The sequence below is a fragment of the Balaenoptera musculus genome, chromosome 7 (genome assembly GCF_009873245.2).
Source record: "Balaenoptera musculus isolate JJ_BM4_2016_0621 chromosome 7, mBalMus1.pri.v3, whole genome shotgun sequence".
Lineage (NCBI taxonomy): Eukaryota > Metazoa > Chordata > Mammalia > Artiodactyla > Balaenopteridae > Balaenoptera > Balaenoptera musculus.
In genome coordinates, this window is record NC_045791.1 from 43,998,104 (window position 1) to 44,015,218 (window position 17,115).

At 38.7% G+C, this 17,115-nt stretch overlaps 1 protein-coding gene and 1 pseudogene across 7 annotated transcripts in view; one reads left to right on the forward strand and one right to left on the reverse strand.

Moving 5' to 3' along the window:
• SLC4A10 (solute carrier family 4 member 10) overlaps positions 1-17,115 on the forward strand; it is a 302,199-nt gene that overhangs the window by 231,838 nt on the left and 53,246 nt on the right. The window lies entirely within an intron of this gene.
• LOC118897762 lies at positions 4,087-4,756 on the reverse strand (annotated as a pseudogene).

The following is a 17,115-nucleotide window of genomic DNA, read 5'->3' on the forward strand; positions in this document are numbered from 1 at the left end:
CAGTGCAATTATTCATCATACTAATTGCCAAGAACTTGGCTCCCTTCCTCGATATTTAAGGTATGTGACTAAAAAAAGATATATAATATATATTATATAATATTCATAATTATACATTATATATAAATATATGTATGTTTATTAATGCTAAATCAGAGTCTCCCTCTCCAATGCCTGGTTTTTCTGCCACTTTACTGATGCTGTGAAAGAAGTCATTTCCAGACTGTAAGGAATGTACTTACCGAGGTAAATTTGTTCTTTAAGCCCTAAGGTGCCAGTTAGTAGAATGATGGCAGTGGAACTAGAGGTCCCAAGAGAAGATGTTGTCCAACCCCCTCATTTTGCAGTTCAAGTGACAGAGGCTCAAAAGGTTTGCGACTTGCACAAGTATGGCTGGTTCTGCCACTATTACTGTAACCTTAGGCAAGTCCTTAACTGGATCTAGACTTCTGCTCCCTCCTCTGTAAAATGGATTGGTGATTGTCACAGCTAACATCTTCCAGGTGCTTCCTGTGTGCCCAACACTGTCCAGAGTACTTTAAGTGTCTTTTCTAATTCTCCCAACACCTCCATAAATTATATATGATTACCTTCAATTAGAGATGAGAATATCAAAGCACAGACGTCTTAAATAATTTGCCTGAGATAAGACAATTAGGAAATGTTACAAAGCTGGTCTAGTAACCCAGGAATAACTGCCTCCAAAATTCTCAAATTTCAATTCTTAAATCGCTTCTAAGAAAACCCTGTCAGATAGGTTCTCAAATTCCTTATATCTCTAAAAGTCTAGAGCAGAGTTAACAAACTATGGCTCATGGGCCAAATCCAGGCACCGCCTTTGCTTACAGAAGTAGTTCTATTTCTAACTTTTTGAGGAATCTCTATATTGTTTTCCATAGTGGCTGTATTTACATCCCTGTCAATAGAGCATGTGGATTTCCTTTTCTCCACATTCTCACCAATGCTTGTTATTTGTTGTGTTTTTGATAATAGCCGTTCTGACAGATGTGAGGTGGTATCTCACTGTGGTTTTAGTTTGCATTACTCTGGTGATGTTGAGCATCTTTTCATGTGCCTGCTGACCATCTGTACATCTTCTTTGGAAAAATATCTATTCATGTGCTCTGCCTATTTTTTAGTTGGATTGTTTGTTTGTTTGATGTTGAGTTGTATGAGCTCCTTGTATATTTTGGATATTAACCCCTTATTGGATATATCATTTGCAAATATCTTTTCCCATTCAGTAGGTGGCCTTTTCATTTTGTTGATAGTTCCTTTGCTGTGCAAAAGTTTTTTTAGTTTGATGTAGTCCCATTTGTTTATTTTTGTTTTCGTTTCCCTTGCCTGAGGAGACAGATCCAAAAAATTTGCTAAGACCAATATCTAAGAGTGTAATACCTAAGTTTTCATCTAAAATTTTTATGGTTTCAGGTCTTACATATAAGTCTTTAATCCATTTGAGTTTATTTTTTATATGGTGTCAGAAACCAGCTCAGTTTGATTCCTTTGTATGTAGCTGTCCAGTTTTCCCAATACCATTATTGAAGAGGCTGTCTTTTCCCCATTGCATATTCTTGCCTCCTTTGTAATAGATTAATATAAGTGTGGGTTAATTTCTGGGCTCTCTACTCTGTTCCATTGATCTATGTTTCTGTTTTTGTGCCAGTACCATACCATTTTGATTATTGTAGCTTTGTAGTATAGTTTGAAATCAGGACACGTGATAACTCTAGTTTTGTTGTTCTTTCTTAAGACTGTTTTAGCTATTCAGGATCTTTTGGGTTTCCATACAAATTTTAGAATTATTTGTTCTAGTTCTGTGGGAAATTCCATTGGTATTTTGATAACGATTGCATTAAATCTGTAGATTGCCTTGGGTAGTATGGTCATTTTAACAGTATTACTTTTTCCAGTCCCTAAACCTGGTACATATTTTCATCTTTTTTGTGTTGTCTTCAATTTCTTTATTCAGTGTCTTATAGTTTTCTGAGCATAGATCTTTTACCTCCTCAGTTTGATTTATTCCCAGGTATTTTATTTTTTGATGCAATTGTAAATGGGATTACTTTCTTAATTTCTCTTTCTGATAGTTCTCATTGTTAGTTTGTAGAAATGCAACAGATTTCTGTATATTAATTTTGTATCCTGAAACTTTACTAAATTCATTGATGAGTTCTAGTAGTTTCTTCGTGGTGTCTTTAGAATGTTCTGTGTATAGTATCATGTCATCTGCAAACAGTTACAGTTTAATTTGTTCCTTTCCAATTTGGATTCCTTTTATTTTTTTTCCTGTCTGGTTGCTCTGGCTAGGACTTCTAATACTATGTTGAATGAAAGTGGCAAGAGTGGGCAATCTTTTTTTCTTTAATTTTTATTGAAGTATAAATGTTGCTTTACAATGTTGTGTTAGTTTCAACTGCACAGCAAAGTGAATCAGCTATGCGTATACATATATCCCCTCTTTGGGGATATCCTTCCCAGTTAGGTCACCACAGAGCATTGAGTAGAGTTCCCTGTGCTATACAGTAGGTTCTCATTAGTTATCTATTTTATAGTTTAATAGTATCAATAGTGTATATATGTCAATCCCAATCTCCCAATTCATCCCATCCCCTCCCTTCCTCCTTGGTATACATACATTTGTTCTCTACGTCTACGTCTCTATTTCTGCTTTGTAAATAAGATCGTCTATACCATTTTTTTCAGATTCCACATATATGTGTTAATATACGATATTTGTTCTTCTCTTTCTGACTTACTTCAAGGAGTGAGCATTCTTGTTTTATTCCTGATCTTAGAGGAAATGCTTTTAACTTTTCATCATTGAATATGATGTTAGCTGTGGGCTTGTCACATAGTCTTTATTTTGTTAGGGTGTGTTCCCTATGGGCTGCATTTTAAAAAGAGTACAGACCAGAAATCCTATGCCCTACTAGAGACTTTCCATGGTACCAGCTTGCTACTGAGCTTTACTTTCTTATTTTTAAATGGGGACAAAAATACCTGTCCTAGCAGTCATAGGAATGATTTGTAAATTTAATGCGATTATATCAAAGTACTTTATAACTCATAACATAAACTTATATACTGTATTGAGCATCTACTAAATTCTAGGAATAGTACTGGAAACTTTGCATATGTTATGGTGCCTCTTTTAAGGCTCAACATGATCCTGCACAGTTGTTATAATTACATTTGATATATAATGAGTTAATAGAAGCTCAAAGAGGTTGTGTGACTTTTCAGAGGTCAAATAGGCCTAAAGGGGCAGAGTCAAGATTCAGCTCAATATTACTTCCAAATAGAGACTTTGCTTTTCCTTGTACTCAGAACTAAAGCAACAGCATTATTTAATGTCCTTAAGAATGGTAGGTGGCATTAAGAAAGGAGGAAAAATCACTGAATAATCTACCCCGTAAGCAAAGCTGGCAAAGAAAACTTCCTGATAAAATCAATGCTTATATTTTAGAGCAGACCACCTGAAAACCCCTGGGCTTCAGACATTTTGAAAATAGTTTTTATGTATTTGACTGTAAAGTAAAAAGGGAAAATATAGATGTTTTAGATGCAAAAGGAATATGGTATGCCATCCCAACCAGATTCAAACTTATATTTTTCATTAGTTTTATTCTGCTCATATTATCAAATCACAAATGATGAAACAGGAAAAACATAAGGGCTTCATTTGCTTTGGGATAACAGATGCGAAACAACAGAAAATTCTTTTCAGAAATGCAGAAAAATAATTTTCTTCATAATAGCTAATATGCCTTCTTTAGGCATTAAGATACATTTCTGTTTATAATCTTAAGACAGCTATATTTTTACTCTTTATAAAAATCAAATCTCCCAATAATAAACAGGGTATTTCAGTACCCTAATCTTTAAATTCCGTCAGTAAAAATGTAGGTGTGCACCCCAGTTTCTAACCTCTTAGAATGTTTTGCACAATAGGTTTTAGTCATGGGAATGAATAATTGCTCAGGAAAGCAGCACCACTTCATGCAATATGATTTGGTAGTCAACATTCTTGTTTTCCAATAAAAGGGAAATTTCATGAATAGAAACATTGGGCTCCTTGAGATTTCACCAGTGAAGAGATTGTTTCTGAGTAGCTTCTGAGCAAATATATCTTAACAGGTTGGTTGTAGATCTGGGGTCTTCATTCCTTATAATAGCACTGCCAGACACAATCATGTTAGCCACTGTGTTTGCACAGTTATGGAGAGTGTCATGATCTACACTTCACCATTAACCTCTCTGCCAAAGGACAGGAATTGGACCCTCGACTGATGAACCTTTGGCATCATATCTTGCATAAATTTCTGCCCTCCAAACCCAGGTTCAACTGGTGTAACCAAGGCCATATCTATCCGATTAGCCCATGGTGCCAAATACTCAACTGTCCTTCCTAGTTTGATGGCAAGTCCAACCTTTGTCTCATTCTCCCAAATGTCTTTAATTAAGACCCCTGGGTTCTCATATATATGGATTGACTCCTACTGCAGCCATTGGCTTTACCAACTGTTCCAGCCTAGAAACCAGCCTGTGCATTTCAAAGAAAGGATCCTGTCGTAGCTGCTTTTGGAGACTCTACCATAGGGTGACCCAAAGTGACGCTGAGAACAAAATACCCATCTGTTGTATGCAGGTGCAGATAATTTGTCCCAGAGACCAGTGTCTAGAAGTACTCAGTCCCTGAATTGGCCAGGTTGCTGTTGAAGATGGATGGGCCAATCTTACAGCTGGACACCATGGTACTGGTTTCCAAGAACCAAGTTACATGAGTCCTCCAGCAAGATGAAGGGTTTATCCTGATTTCTTCTTCTTCTTTTTAAAAATGTGTTAGTACTTTAATCTTTGAGCAGTGACTAAATTTTCATTTGAAATAATTATTCATTTTCCCAAGTGTAAATCAAAGTAAAGGCATGAGTTATAGCTTTAAAGAATTTATTTTACAATAAGTTAGGTCTTCAGTTTACTTGCCTATTATTCAGATGAGTCAGAAATAGCAGTTTGCTTGGTTTTTGTTGCTTGAGTGGAGTTAAGTTAACAGAAGAGCTGGCTAATTTAGTGATTTTGCTAAAATATGCAGATAAATAACTTCAAATATCCATTGATGTGCCCTTTGTTAGTAATATAAATGGGATCAAATGGCTAATAAATGTTTTTGTTCCCAACTTTCTTTCAAATAAAATTCTGTTATTTCAAATAAAATTCTTCCTTTTAAATAACATTCTGTTATATGTATGCATATATATATTTATGTTAGATGTATGCTTAATGTATACATCTACTATAATGCTAGTTTTCTCTTATTATATTACTCCTGTAAGAAATTTGGCATATTTTCTTTGTTTTGCATTTTAGTTTCCTTTTGTCATCAATACATTTACCAAATTTTCAGAATATAAAAATATTTTCCCAAATGTTTTCCCTTCAAGCTCCTATGGTGTTAGGCCTTTTTTTTTTTTCTTTTTTTTGAGGTAAAGTAACGGAAAGATTCATTTGAAGGAATTTCCCATCATGGGAATACACTGCCCCTTACTAGTGAACTGCCTTGCAGAAAGACGTTGGCAAGTTCATATATATATAAGAGCAGAACAGTAGCAAGACATTTGTAGGCCTGCAAGCCTTGCTTTTTAACCTAATAGTTTTTCATCTAATCCTGGCACAACTGTAAAATTGGAGCCAGAGATTTGGGACAAGATATTGTAGACACAATGGATAGTTTTTGGAGGCTACTGTAGATGTAATCTCTAAGCCTCCATTTAGAGGAGGATTCAAGCTCAGTGTGGATACTTTAAGTCTTACTTTTTTTTTTTTTAAACAAATAGTCATCTTACTTCAGACTATAGACATGCTGCCTGGAGCTCTATTGTTAATTTTTTGTCCCTAGACAAGTGTAGGGGTTGCTTCATTAAGTGTGGAAAGGTTATTCATATTAGAATTTGTCCTTGGATCCCAACCTGAAACTCAGAAATCATGTCTTGGAGTGACATGAATGATAACGTAGATTAGGTATCTGTGGTAGCTCACCTGATCTGCCACCTACACTTCCCTTGGTGGATGACAGATCGAGGACCTTTCCTACCACAGTTCTCTACTATGTCCACTAACTCTTCTTGCAAGACCTCTCAGTGACCTGAGTACTTTCCTTTAATGTCATTCCTTGAGACCTAGAGCTACAATTGACCTAGATATGCCTAGATCTGATATTTTCAATTAATGAAATGAACTTTAAATGAGGGCTGTGTAACCAACATTAATTACAAAAACCAAAACAACAATGGGATAAAAAAAAATCTTTCAAAAAATCCTTCAAAGGCTTCCTAGGGTTCTCCTTTTAACATTCAGAATACTTACTAGGACCCTCAGTGCTCAGTCCGCACAGTCTGGGCCTTGCCTATCTCACAGCCCCACCCCCATCTCTTCCCCCACTCCCCTTCTGTTTCAGCTACGCTAACATTCCTGTGCATGTCTCCCTGACTCAGGCCTTTCTACCTGCTTTTTGCTCTTTAGTCCACCACCCGCACCACCGTGCCCACACCATTTCTTACTAAATTTTGTTCATCTTTTAGATCTCAGCTTAAACCTTGTTCTCTTAAAGTTTTCTTTAGGCACCCAGACTCAAGGTGTGGCTCCCCTTTAATTTACATTAGCGACCTAGACTTCTTTATGGTACATTTCACAAATGTATTTATATAATTATGTAATTGACTGTGTAGTATTTCTCTTCTGCATTCAAAGAAAGCCACTAGGATCATGTCTCTTATTTAATACTGCACTTAGCATGGTGTCTTGTGTGGCACTCATTAACTTTTTATTGAATTAATTAAGCATCGTGAATAATGCCTTATGACTAAGCTTTCAGTGAATCCTTTTTTCTGTTATCACACATATAGAACAAAACATCCTGTATCCTCGGTTCCCCTGAAAGCACAGCCTAAGTCAGAGGCTTCCTTGAAGGTTAATTGATCTTAAGGAGCAGGAGTAAAGAACAGTGAGAGAGTGATTGCTATGGACTGAATTGTGTCCCTTCGAAATTCATATTTTAAAGCCCTAACTTCCATTGTGACTGTATTTGGAGATAGTGTCTCAGGAGGTAATCAAGGTTAAATGAGGTCATAAGAGTAGGGCCCAAACCTGATCAATTGTGTACTTGTAAGGAGGGGAGGAGCTCTCTCATCTCTCTCTGCCATGTAAGGACACAGGGAGAAGGTGGCCATCTGCAAGCCAGAAGAGGGTCTTCAGCAGACCTCAACCATGCTGGCACCCTGGTCTGGGACTTGCAGCCTCCAGATCTGTGAGAAAATAAATTTATATTGTTTAAACCACCCAGTCTATGGCATTTTATTATGGCAGCCTGAGTAGACTAAGACAGTGATATAGGGAAGGAGATAAAGCCAGTAAGAAACTGTGTTACCTAGTTGGTCGAAAGTATAGGTGACTGATGCTTGACTTGATAGGATCTCTAAGAAGGCTTATGAAATGCAACTCACAAATGTTTGCCCTGGGGATGAAAAGGGGAAGCATATATCCAGCAACCTCTATCACCCATTGTTAAGGATGGCAGCAGTATAAGGGCAGGAAGAAAGATACATGATGCAGCCTGAAGAAAGGCTTCAAGGGGTTGCACCTGAAAGTGAACAGTTGAAGTCTCTGAAGAACTGATCACCGCAGCAGAGGCTAGAAGAAGAGGTATGGCTGATAGGATTCCAAGTGGTACACAATTATCTGATACATAGACCACCACAAAAGTATCCTGTATTCAATATCCACAAGTAATTAAATTTGTATCATAATTTTTAAGCAATTCATGTTTTTAGTGTTTCTACAATGCTTATTCTACATGGAAAAAGAAATGAGGCAGTTTTTACAAACTGAAGTGGAAAAAATTATGGCTGCAAATAAGTGCTAACTCTGACATTATTATAGTGATTCTTACAAATAAAATCTGGAAACATAATTTTTCAAGGTGCCAAAAGAAATGATAATGACTATTTAAGCATTGTTTATCTCAGAATCTAGACAAGATGGGTACATTAAGTTAATGACCAAAAAGCAAGTTTAACATGTTTCTTTATCACAGAAGCAGTAAGCTTTGAATTACAGTGAAAATGGCATTGAGGAATAACCTGTTTTAAAAGCTACCAGGGACAGATACTGCTAAAGATGATCACTTTTTGAACATTAGTTGATGACATAAGTTGAAAACGATCCAAATAACTTGAGCATATAATTCTAATCAAGCAGGGTATGATATGTTTCAGAGAAATACTGGAATGGTTTCCCCATGATTGCAAACTTTTGAATTTTGTAAAGAGAGAAAAAAAAAGGCAAAACTAGATACAGGAGGGGCTTCAAGATAATTTTTACACATTGAAATAAGAAAGTAAATTTAGAGCTGCCACAAGGGGAACCAATTCTTTTTTCAAATACATTTTATTGTTATCAAAATAATCCATAAACATCCTGAAAAATGCAAATAGTAAAGAAAGATTATGATTAAAGCACCAGCTCACTGAAAGTGCTTTTAACCTAGATTTGTGTTTATTTTTGGTGGTACCTAAATATCTCTAAATAATATGCTTATATTACTATTTCTTGGTTTACCAATATTAAATGTGACTGATTTACTTTTGTTCTTATGAGTATGGATTTAGCTCACTTTCTACTCCCACCTCCAACCTTTCTTCTTGCTCTATCTCTCCTTCCAAAATCATTATATCATATCCTAAGTTTCATCATTCCCGTAACCTTTGTACATAAATAAACAAATAACCACAAGTAACGTATATAAACCTCTATTTCTTGTTCCACGAGTTGTAGATAATTCTCTTTACTTTCTACTTTGTGTTGACCTAAAACAAATAGACTGCCAGTTATTTCTCTAGCAAAAATGGGTTTATTCAGGGTCAGTAAAGAATTGCAATTTGGGGGGCTTCCCTGGTGGCGCAGTGGTTGAGAATCTGCCTGCTAATGCAGGGAACACGGGTTCGAGCCCTGGTCTGGGAAGATCCCACATGCCGCGGAGCAACTAGGCCCGTGAGCCACAACTACTGAGCCTGCGCGTCTGGAACCTGTGCTCCGCAACAAGAGAGGCCACGATAGTGAGAGGCCCGCGCACCGCGATGAAGAGTGGCCCCCGCTCGCCGCAACTAGAGAAAGCCCTCGCACAGAAACAAAGACCCAACATAGCCAAAAATAGATTAATTAATTAATTAATTTTAAAAAAAAGGAAGAATTGCAATTTGGGATCTGCAACCATGGCAAGCCACGTGCAAGCCCCCTGCAAAAATGAGAGAACTCTTTTATAGAGGGGAAAAGGAAATTGGGAGGGCCGTAGTAACCAAATAGTCCATCGTTTTCTTTTGGCTGAGTTGTGACAATCTCATTGGATGAGTTCTTACCAGGAAAGGAGAAGAAGTCTTTCTTTTCCCTATTGGGCTCTGCTATTGTCATAGGGCATGAGAGCTTCCCCTCCTGACTCTATTTAGTTGAAGTTTCTGTTTATCAATTTTTTACATTTTCCCCTTTTGATCAAGATCTTTCTCTGAAAGCACTGCTGGTCAAGAGTCAGGTTTTCTGGTTTCAGCGGCTTTTTGGAAGGCTTTTGGTCCTCCTTTCAAGGAAGGACCTTACCTGAGTATAGTGTCCCACGTTGGAAGGAAAGTGCACGAATTTGAAACCTACTGAGGTCACATTTGAGTAACAAGGAGATGTAGGAGGAAGAACTCTCAGACACTTTTTATCTAAAGTCCATGTTATCAAGATCACAGACACTGGAGATCATCTGAAGCATATGTCATCATCAAAGGTTTGGTGACAGACATCCAATAGGCCTGGTTTAGATATCTTGGAAAAGATGTCTCATCAGATGCCATCTGCTTCAATTCTGGGAAATCTTTACTTTGAGGTCAACAGATAATGTGCAAGTCCAATTAGGATTTGGTGTTTTCTTTAGGTGTGTCACGTGAACTCGAGTCTATCCCCTGGAGTTTGGTGGCACAAGGGTCAGTTAGCAACACCTGATAGGTGTTCAACCTTTCCAGCAAGGTTGAAGAGAGTCCTTCTGGATGTGTCTTTTCCAATAGACAGAATCTTCAGATTGCAAGGTGTGATGCTCAAGGTCTTTGTCTCTTGAGAGTGCACTATGAAAAGATTGCTCTACTAAAATATTTTTTATTTTTAATAGAAGTAATTAGGCCTTTGCAGTATTGGAATATCTCTCCTTTTATCAGCTGTAGGTCAAAAGAGTTAGGAACCACATGCATTGGGCATCCAGTGACTATCTCAAAGAGTGAGAGTTTATGAATTCCAAAAGAGATGGATCTGAGATTTAAAAAGACCAACAGCAATGCTTTTGGCCAAGGTATTTGGAGGGATTCTACAAATTTTGCCAATTGAGTCTTAATAATGCCATTCATGCATTCAACTAAACCAGAGGACTGAGGGTGGTAAGCACAGTGAAAGTGTTGTAAAACCAGCCAAACAGCACAGACTTGTTGAAGTACCTGACTAGTGAAATGGGATGGCTATGAAGTTGAAGAGTTCTCTTACTGGGGATAATCTTTTCCAAAAGAACTTTAGTCACGGAGAGGCAGTAGCTCATCTGCAAGGGAAAGCTTCAGCCCAGTGTGAAAGCATGCAGACTATGACTAAAACATACTTATATTCATGAGACAGAGGAAATTGTGTGACGCCATTTGCCAGACCTCGAATGGTCCATTAGGCAGTTTAAAATGTCCAGGAGCAGTAAAAGCAGGCTTCCCTGGGTTGTATTTCAGACAAGCAGGACAAGTAAAGTAGGCACTTTTTGTGGCTTTGTTAGTGTTTCCCTACCAATACTGATTCATGAAGGCTCTCATTTTGTCAGTAGACCAAAGATTTAATGCATGTACAGTAGAGAGGCGTGGGAATTTTAGGGTCTTCAGTAGGGCTAGGTTGTTATTTGATCCAAACCAGAACTTTCTCTTTTTATCAAACCAACAATTCTTGAATTTCTAATCTTGTTTTTCCTTTTCTGAGGTCAATTGTTGGGCTTCTCTAGCCAGTTTTTCTAAGTTATCATTTGGAGAGATATCCCTTTGGACCATGAAAAGGGTTGGCTGCTGTTGGTTCCTTAAGGGCAGCATTCCTTGTGAAAATGTAAACAAGGTAATTTTCCTTAGCTTTCAGAGAGTCAAGTTTAGAATGACCCAGAATACTGATGATAATAGCTAAAGTGGCAGATACAAGTAATGCATCCAATAATTCCTGAACATAGGGGCCATTTTAAACTTTATTTCCACTGGAAGTAAGGAAGCCATATTGTTCCATAATATTAAAAAATCATGAGCTACTCTGAAAGCATATCTATTATGAGTATAAATATTGGCAGTTTTGCCCTTCGTTAAAGTACAAGCCTATGTAAGAGTGTATAATTCAGCCTTTTGGACCAAAGTAGCCAGAGGAAAAGATACTCCCTCAACACTATCAAAGGCAGTTGCAGTAGCATAGCCAGCACAATATTTGCCATTTTTACCTTTAAAATAAGAACCATCAGTGAACCATGAGAAGTCAGCATTACCAAAATGAATTTCCTGCAGATCATCACGAGGAGTCAGGAGGTGATTCATCAGGATTAAGCAGTTGTGAAAGACTTCATCAATGACAGAGGAGAAAAGAGTAGCAGGGTTAAGGTTATTAGAACATAAAAGAGGAGGAGTTAACAGAAGGACTTCATAGGAGATGAGGTAGCCAACTGAGAAATGTTGAGTGGATTGAGAAGTCAAGAGGGCTTCTACTGCATGAGGTACAAAAATTGTTAAAGGGGCTCCCACAACATTTTTCTCAGTGGCCTTAACCAAAAGAGTGGTGTTAGTAATGGCTCTAAGGCAAGGGGGGGTGTCCTCTTGCCACAGGATCCAGTTACTAGCTAAAGTACCCAAGGGGTCAGTGGTGGTCCCATTGACCTGTTTTTAGATGAGTACCCTAAAGTCATTCCCTTCCCTTTCACATACACAAAGGAAAAGGGAATCAGAGAATAGGGATGCCCGAGGGCAGGTGGGTTTATCAAACTCTCCTTTAAGTACTAGAATATTGTATCATCTTACTCTTCCCATAAAATTGGGTCAGGGTTGTTATTTATCAAAAAATACAGAGGTTTGGCCATAAGAGAGAAATTGGAATCCAATTTCAGCAGTAACCAGCTAGCCGGAGAAAACCTTGCAGTTGGTGCTTAGTTTTGGGTTTTGGGAAACTTAGGACACCATGAAGCCTATCTAAATTTAGGTGTAACCCTTGTTCTGATATCAGATGCCCCAAATATCAAACTTGGGCTTGGGAAAACTGCAATTTTCCTTGGCGACCTAATGTCCCTTTAAGGCTAAAAGCTTTAGCAGATGGATGCTGTCTTCCTGTGAGGAGGCATGAGACAGAGAGCAAAGAAGCAAGTTACCCATATATTACAACAAAGCAGAACCCCCAGGGAACTTTATGTCAACCAGATCAGCCTTCAGAATTTGTGAGAAATAAAAAGGACTCTCAGTAAAACCCTGAGGCATTACTGTCCAGGTGAATTGTTTTTCTTCCCAAGTAAAGGCAAAAAGGTATTGGCTAGCTTCAACTGGAATACCAAAGAATGCACCACATAAATCAATTAGAGTAAAGAATTTATTTCCAATGGGAATGGATGTTAGCATCATATGAGGGTTAGAAATGACAGGGTGTCAGGGGATAACAATATTGTTTATTGCTTGGAGGGCCTAGACAGACCTCCACCCTTTTTACCAAAGGGAATTATTGTTGTAATTTTGTGTAAAACTTGTCTTTCCCCTTGCCTCAACTCTTTTTTCTTTTGTGAATAAATAAAGCTTGGTTCTTACTTAAGGAATAAACTCTCAACCCCCACCCCCAAGAATAGGAGTATCATAGGACCTAATACAAGGGATAATGCAGCCTTGAGCTTTGTAAGCTTTTATTATGGGCTTTATAAATTGAAGGACTTCTTTACTTATAGGCTATTGATTAAGTCCAGGAAGAAGTTTTGAAGGATGTGTTTGAATCTTGATGAAAGTTGTGCTATGAATTTTGCCAATATTAGCTGGAGGTTTTCTCCATGAGGAGGGTGGTAGCAGATTCAACAGAGAAAAATGATCAGTGTTTCCTGAATTCAACTCTAGTACCATCAGAGACAAAGAAAATAAAAGATGTCAAAGGGTCATTTAATTCATCTGGTTGGCTGCTTTAATGACTACTGTGAAGTTCTAGAATTATTTACTCCTTTTGGGAGAAGAAATTCTGGCATGATACTTCTCTAAGAAGTCTCAGCCTAACAAATGCTTAGAGGTAGAAGAACTAAGGAGAAAAGGGTGTGTATCTCTCAAAGAGCCTAAACAAAAGGGAATAGGTTTAGAGACAGGAACCTCTTGAGGTTCATTAGAGATCCCCACTATTTGGACTGTTTTAGTACACCGAGGCAGGGGCCGCTTTGTTGTAGTGGGGCTGAGCACCAAGAGTGTGGCTCTGTTGTCAGTTAGGACTGGAAGAATTTCATCCCCAATCTGGAGAAGTGTTTCTCTAAGCCAGTTAAGAAGAAGATTGTGAAGAGCCCCTGTAGTTCTTTGGAGCCATGTCATTGAGAATTGAGAGGACCTTGAAAAGCCATGTCATTGAGAATTGAGAGGACATTGGTTAGAGGGCTGAAGGTACATTTGTAACAATCTCCTTTCTGATGTTCTGGCTCTTTGTAATAATAGCAGAAACTAGGAGGGTTTTGGTTTCATTTAGGGGGCTTAATTTGCTGGAGTTGAACATTAAGAATTTTAGTGGTCTTCCTTTTAGGTGACTCCTCTAGAGTGTGAGAGAGCTGGTTTGCCAGATTAACTAAATCTAGAGTGAACACAATTTCCCATTCCATCCTATTTAGTGGGCTGATCCAGGTTCAACCCACTAAAAAACATAGAGTTAAAACAACTCTTGGTTTAACATAGAGTTAAAACAACTCCTTGGTGAAACAACATCTGAAGGAAGACCAGAATTTTCTTTAAAAATAATCTGAAGTTGATTGTAATAGTAATGAACAGATTCATCAGAATTTTGTGTATAAGTCTGAATTTTGTTCCAATCAATAGGCTTTGGAAAAGCCCTAGGAATTGCCCTATGAAGACACCTAGCAATTTCCTGAGCCTGGTCATATAATAAGTTAGTGGGTGGGTCTCTGGTTGTAATTCTAGAGATCTTTTAAGATTTTCCCAATTAGCATTTTTCATCCAATGCTGAACCTGGCCTTCGCTGACAAGTGTATGAACTAGCTGATATGTCAGAGAAACCCAGCTGATAAATTTGACTGACTATATTAAATCCCTCAGCAAATCTGTGAGAATCTTCATTTACTCTGGGAAAATCTTTGACTATGGCTGGCAGTTCACCTTTAATCCAGGGAGTATAAGAAATTAAGGGTTTAGCCTCTGGATCCTCAAAAGGCTTAATTTTAAGGGACAAGTTCAGAGGAAAAGGGAGTGGAGAGTTTCAGAGGAAAAGGGAACTTCAGCGAGAGAATTAGTATGGGGGAACTGAGGGTGTAGAGGAGCTGTATATGGCACAGAAGGAAAGGAGGAAGATAGCACCAGAGGCAAGGCCTGAGATAAAGAAGCCGGAGAAGAAGAGCATGAGGCTTAGGAAGCCATTTTATCTTTCTTTCTTTGTTTGCCTCAGTAAAACTTAAAGTCCTATTTTGCAGAGAGGCAGTTTTAGACTCTTGATAACATTTGGAAGCCTCAAATTACCAATTGAAATATGCATTCCATCCAGTTTTGGAAATTTTAGAGCTATGGTTGTCCAATTCAGCTTTAAGAAAAGTTAAGTTTGGGGATATCAAAAGTTCCTCATAATGGCCATTGATACTGTAAATTGCCTTTGATTGGGTCAATCCATTTAGTTAGAAATGTGCCTGAGGAAGAATCGTGGTTTTCAAACAAAAATTGGCCAGGGTCCCTGTAAGAGGAGTACCCTCAAAATATTTAGATAACTGGGATCCCATTTCTTGGAGGGTTTTCTCTAGAGTAAGAGAAAAATTTTCAAGCAGCTCCAATAGCTGAAATAGCTTAAACAGCCCAAATAACCTGCAGGCCTAATACCAGCCAGTTCTAAGGGAACAGTCTGGTCCCAGAGGAGCCAGGCCAAAAGCTGCTCAGCACAGTTCCAATAGAACAGCCCCTATTCGAAATGGAATTGGGCCAAAGGCTGAACTGGCACAGTTCCAATGAAACATCCCCTGTTCCTGAAGAAATGGGCCAAAGGCTAGCCAGTTCCAGGAGGAACAGCTCCTGTTCCAAAAGGAATGGGCCGAAGGCTAGCCAGTTCCAGCTGGAACAGTCTGATTTCAAAATCATACCAAAGTGCCAAATGAATACTCGCATACAGAACAAGGCCTTAACCAGAAAGGAAGAAACCTTAAAATAGATCCTGAATAAAACCTGGAGAGCTTCAAAATGCAAAGTGGATGGAAGCTCAGATCCAGGAGAAAGACTAACCCTCAAAATCCAGGGTTGATGAGAAAAGCAGTGAGCAACAAGGGCTCAGTGTTGGTACCACACCTGTTTGTTCACCAGCCTCAGAGTTGTTGGGGGTTTTCTGGGGATCCTCATAAGGGCCATCAAATTGTTGACCTAAAACAAATAGACTGCCAGTTATTTCTCTAGCAAAACAAAACAAAACAAGGGGTGTTGTTATTCAGGATCTGCAAAGAATTTCAATTTGGGATCAGCAAGCATAACAACATGCAAGCCCCCTGCAAAATTGGAGAGAAGAACTCTTCTAGAGGGGGAAAGGGAGTTGGGAGGGCCATAGTAACCAAACAGTCCATGGCTTTTCATTGGCTGAATTGTGACAGCCTCTCACTGGATGAGCTCTTGCCAGGAAAGAACAGGAAGTTTTTCTTCTTCCTACTGGGCTCTGCTATTGTCTTGGGGCATGTGGCTCCCCCATCTGGTCTCCCAACTCTATTTACATGAGGTTTCCATTTATTTATTTATTTTTTAAAATAAATTTATTTATTTATTTTTGGCCGTGTTGGGTCTTCGTTTCTGTGCGAGGGCTTTCTCTAGTTGCGGCGAGCGGGGGCCACTCTTCATCGCGGTGCGCGGGCCTCTCACTATCGCGGCCTCTCTTGTTGCGGAGCACAGGCTCCAGACGTGCAGGCTCAGTAGTTGTGGCTCACGGGCCCAGTTGCTCCACAGCATGTGAGATCTTCCCAGACCAGGGCTCGAACCCGTGTCCCCTGCATTGGCAGGCAGATTCTCAACCACTGCGCCACCAGGGAAGCCCTCCCATTTATTAATTTTTTACACTTTAAGAAGAGATAAATAATTCTACCTCTCCTTCCAATTCTCTGTTCTTCCTTCTATCTCCCTCCCCCTGATTCTATTGTAGTGGTTGTTAACATATCTTTTATTCTCTAACCATAGTTAAGTGTTAAACAATTTGCCTAAAGTTTGATTCTAAAAAACTTTTTTAAAACCACATTTTAAAAACCTTTACATAGTTATAGCTATTTAAATATTTCTCACTCTAGAGTCAAGTAGTGTGCATAGGTTACATTTTCTTCTCTCTGGCTCTAGTATCATGATTCCTATGGCATTCAGAAAACAACGTTCTTCCAGAATGGTAGCATAAGGAACTCTAAGGACCCTCTGGCTGGTGAAACAACTTTACTGGTGAAAATCATTTTAGAAAGCAATAATAGAAAGTCTCTGGAAGTTGTTTTAAGAGCAGATAGCACTTATATGTGGAATCTAAAAAAAATGGTACAATGAACATATTTACAAAACAGAAACAGACTCACAGACTTCAAAAACATACTTATGGGGACTTCCCTGGTGGTGCAGTGGTTAAGACTCTGTGCTCCCAGTGTGGGGGGCCTGGGTTTGATCCCTGGTCCAGGAACTAGATCCCACATGCATGCCGCAACTAGGAGTTCGCATGCAGCAACTAAGGAGCTGGTGAGCCACAACAAAGGAGCCCATGTGCCGCAACTAAGAAGTCAGCAAGCCGCAACTAAGGAGTCCATGAGCTGCAACTAAGGAGCCCACCTGCCACAACTAAGACCCAATGCAACAAATTAATTAATTA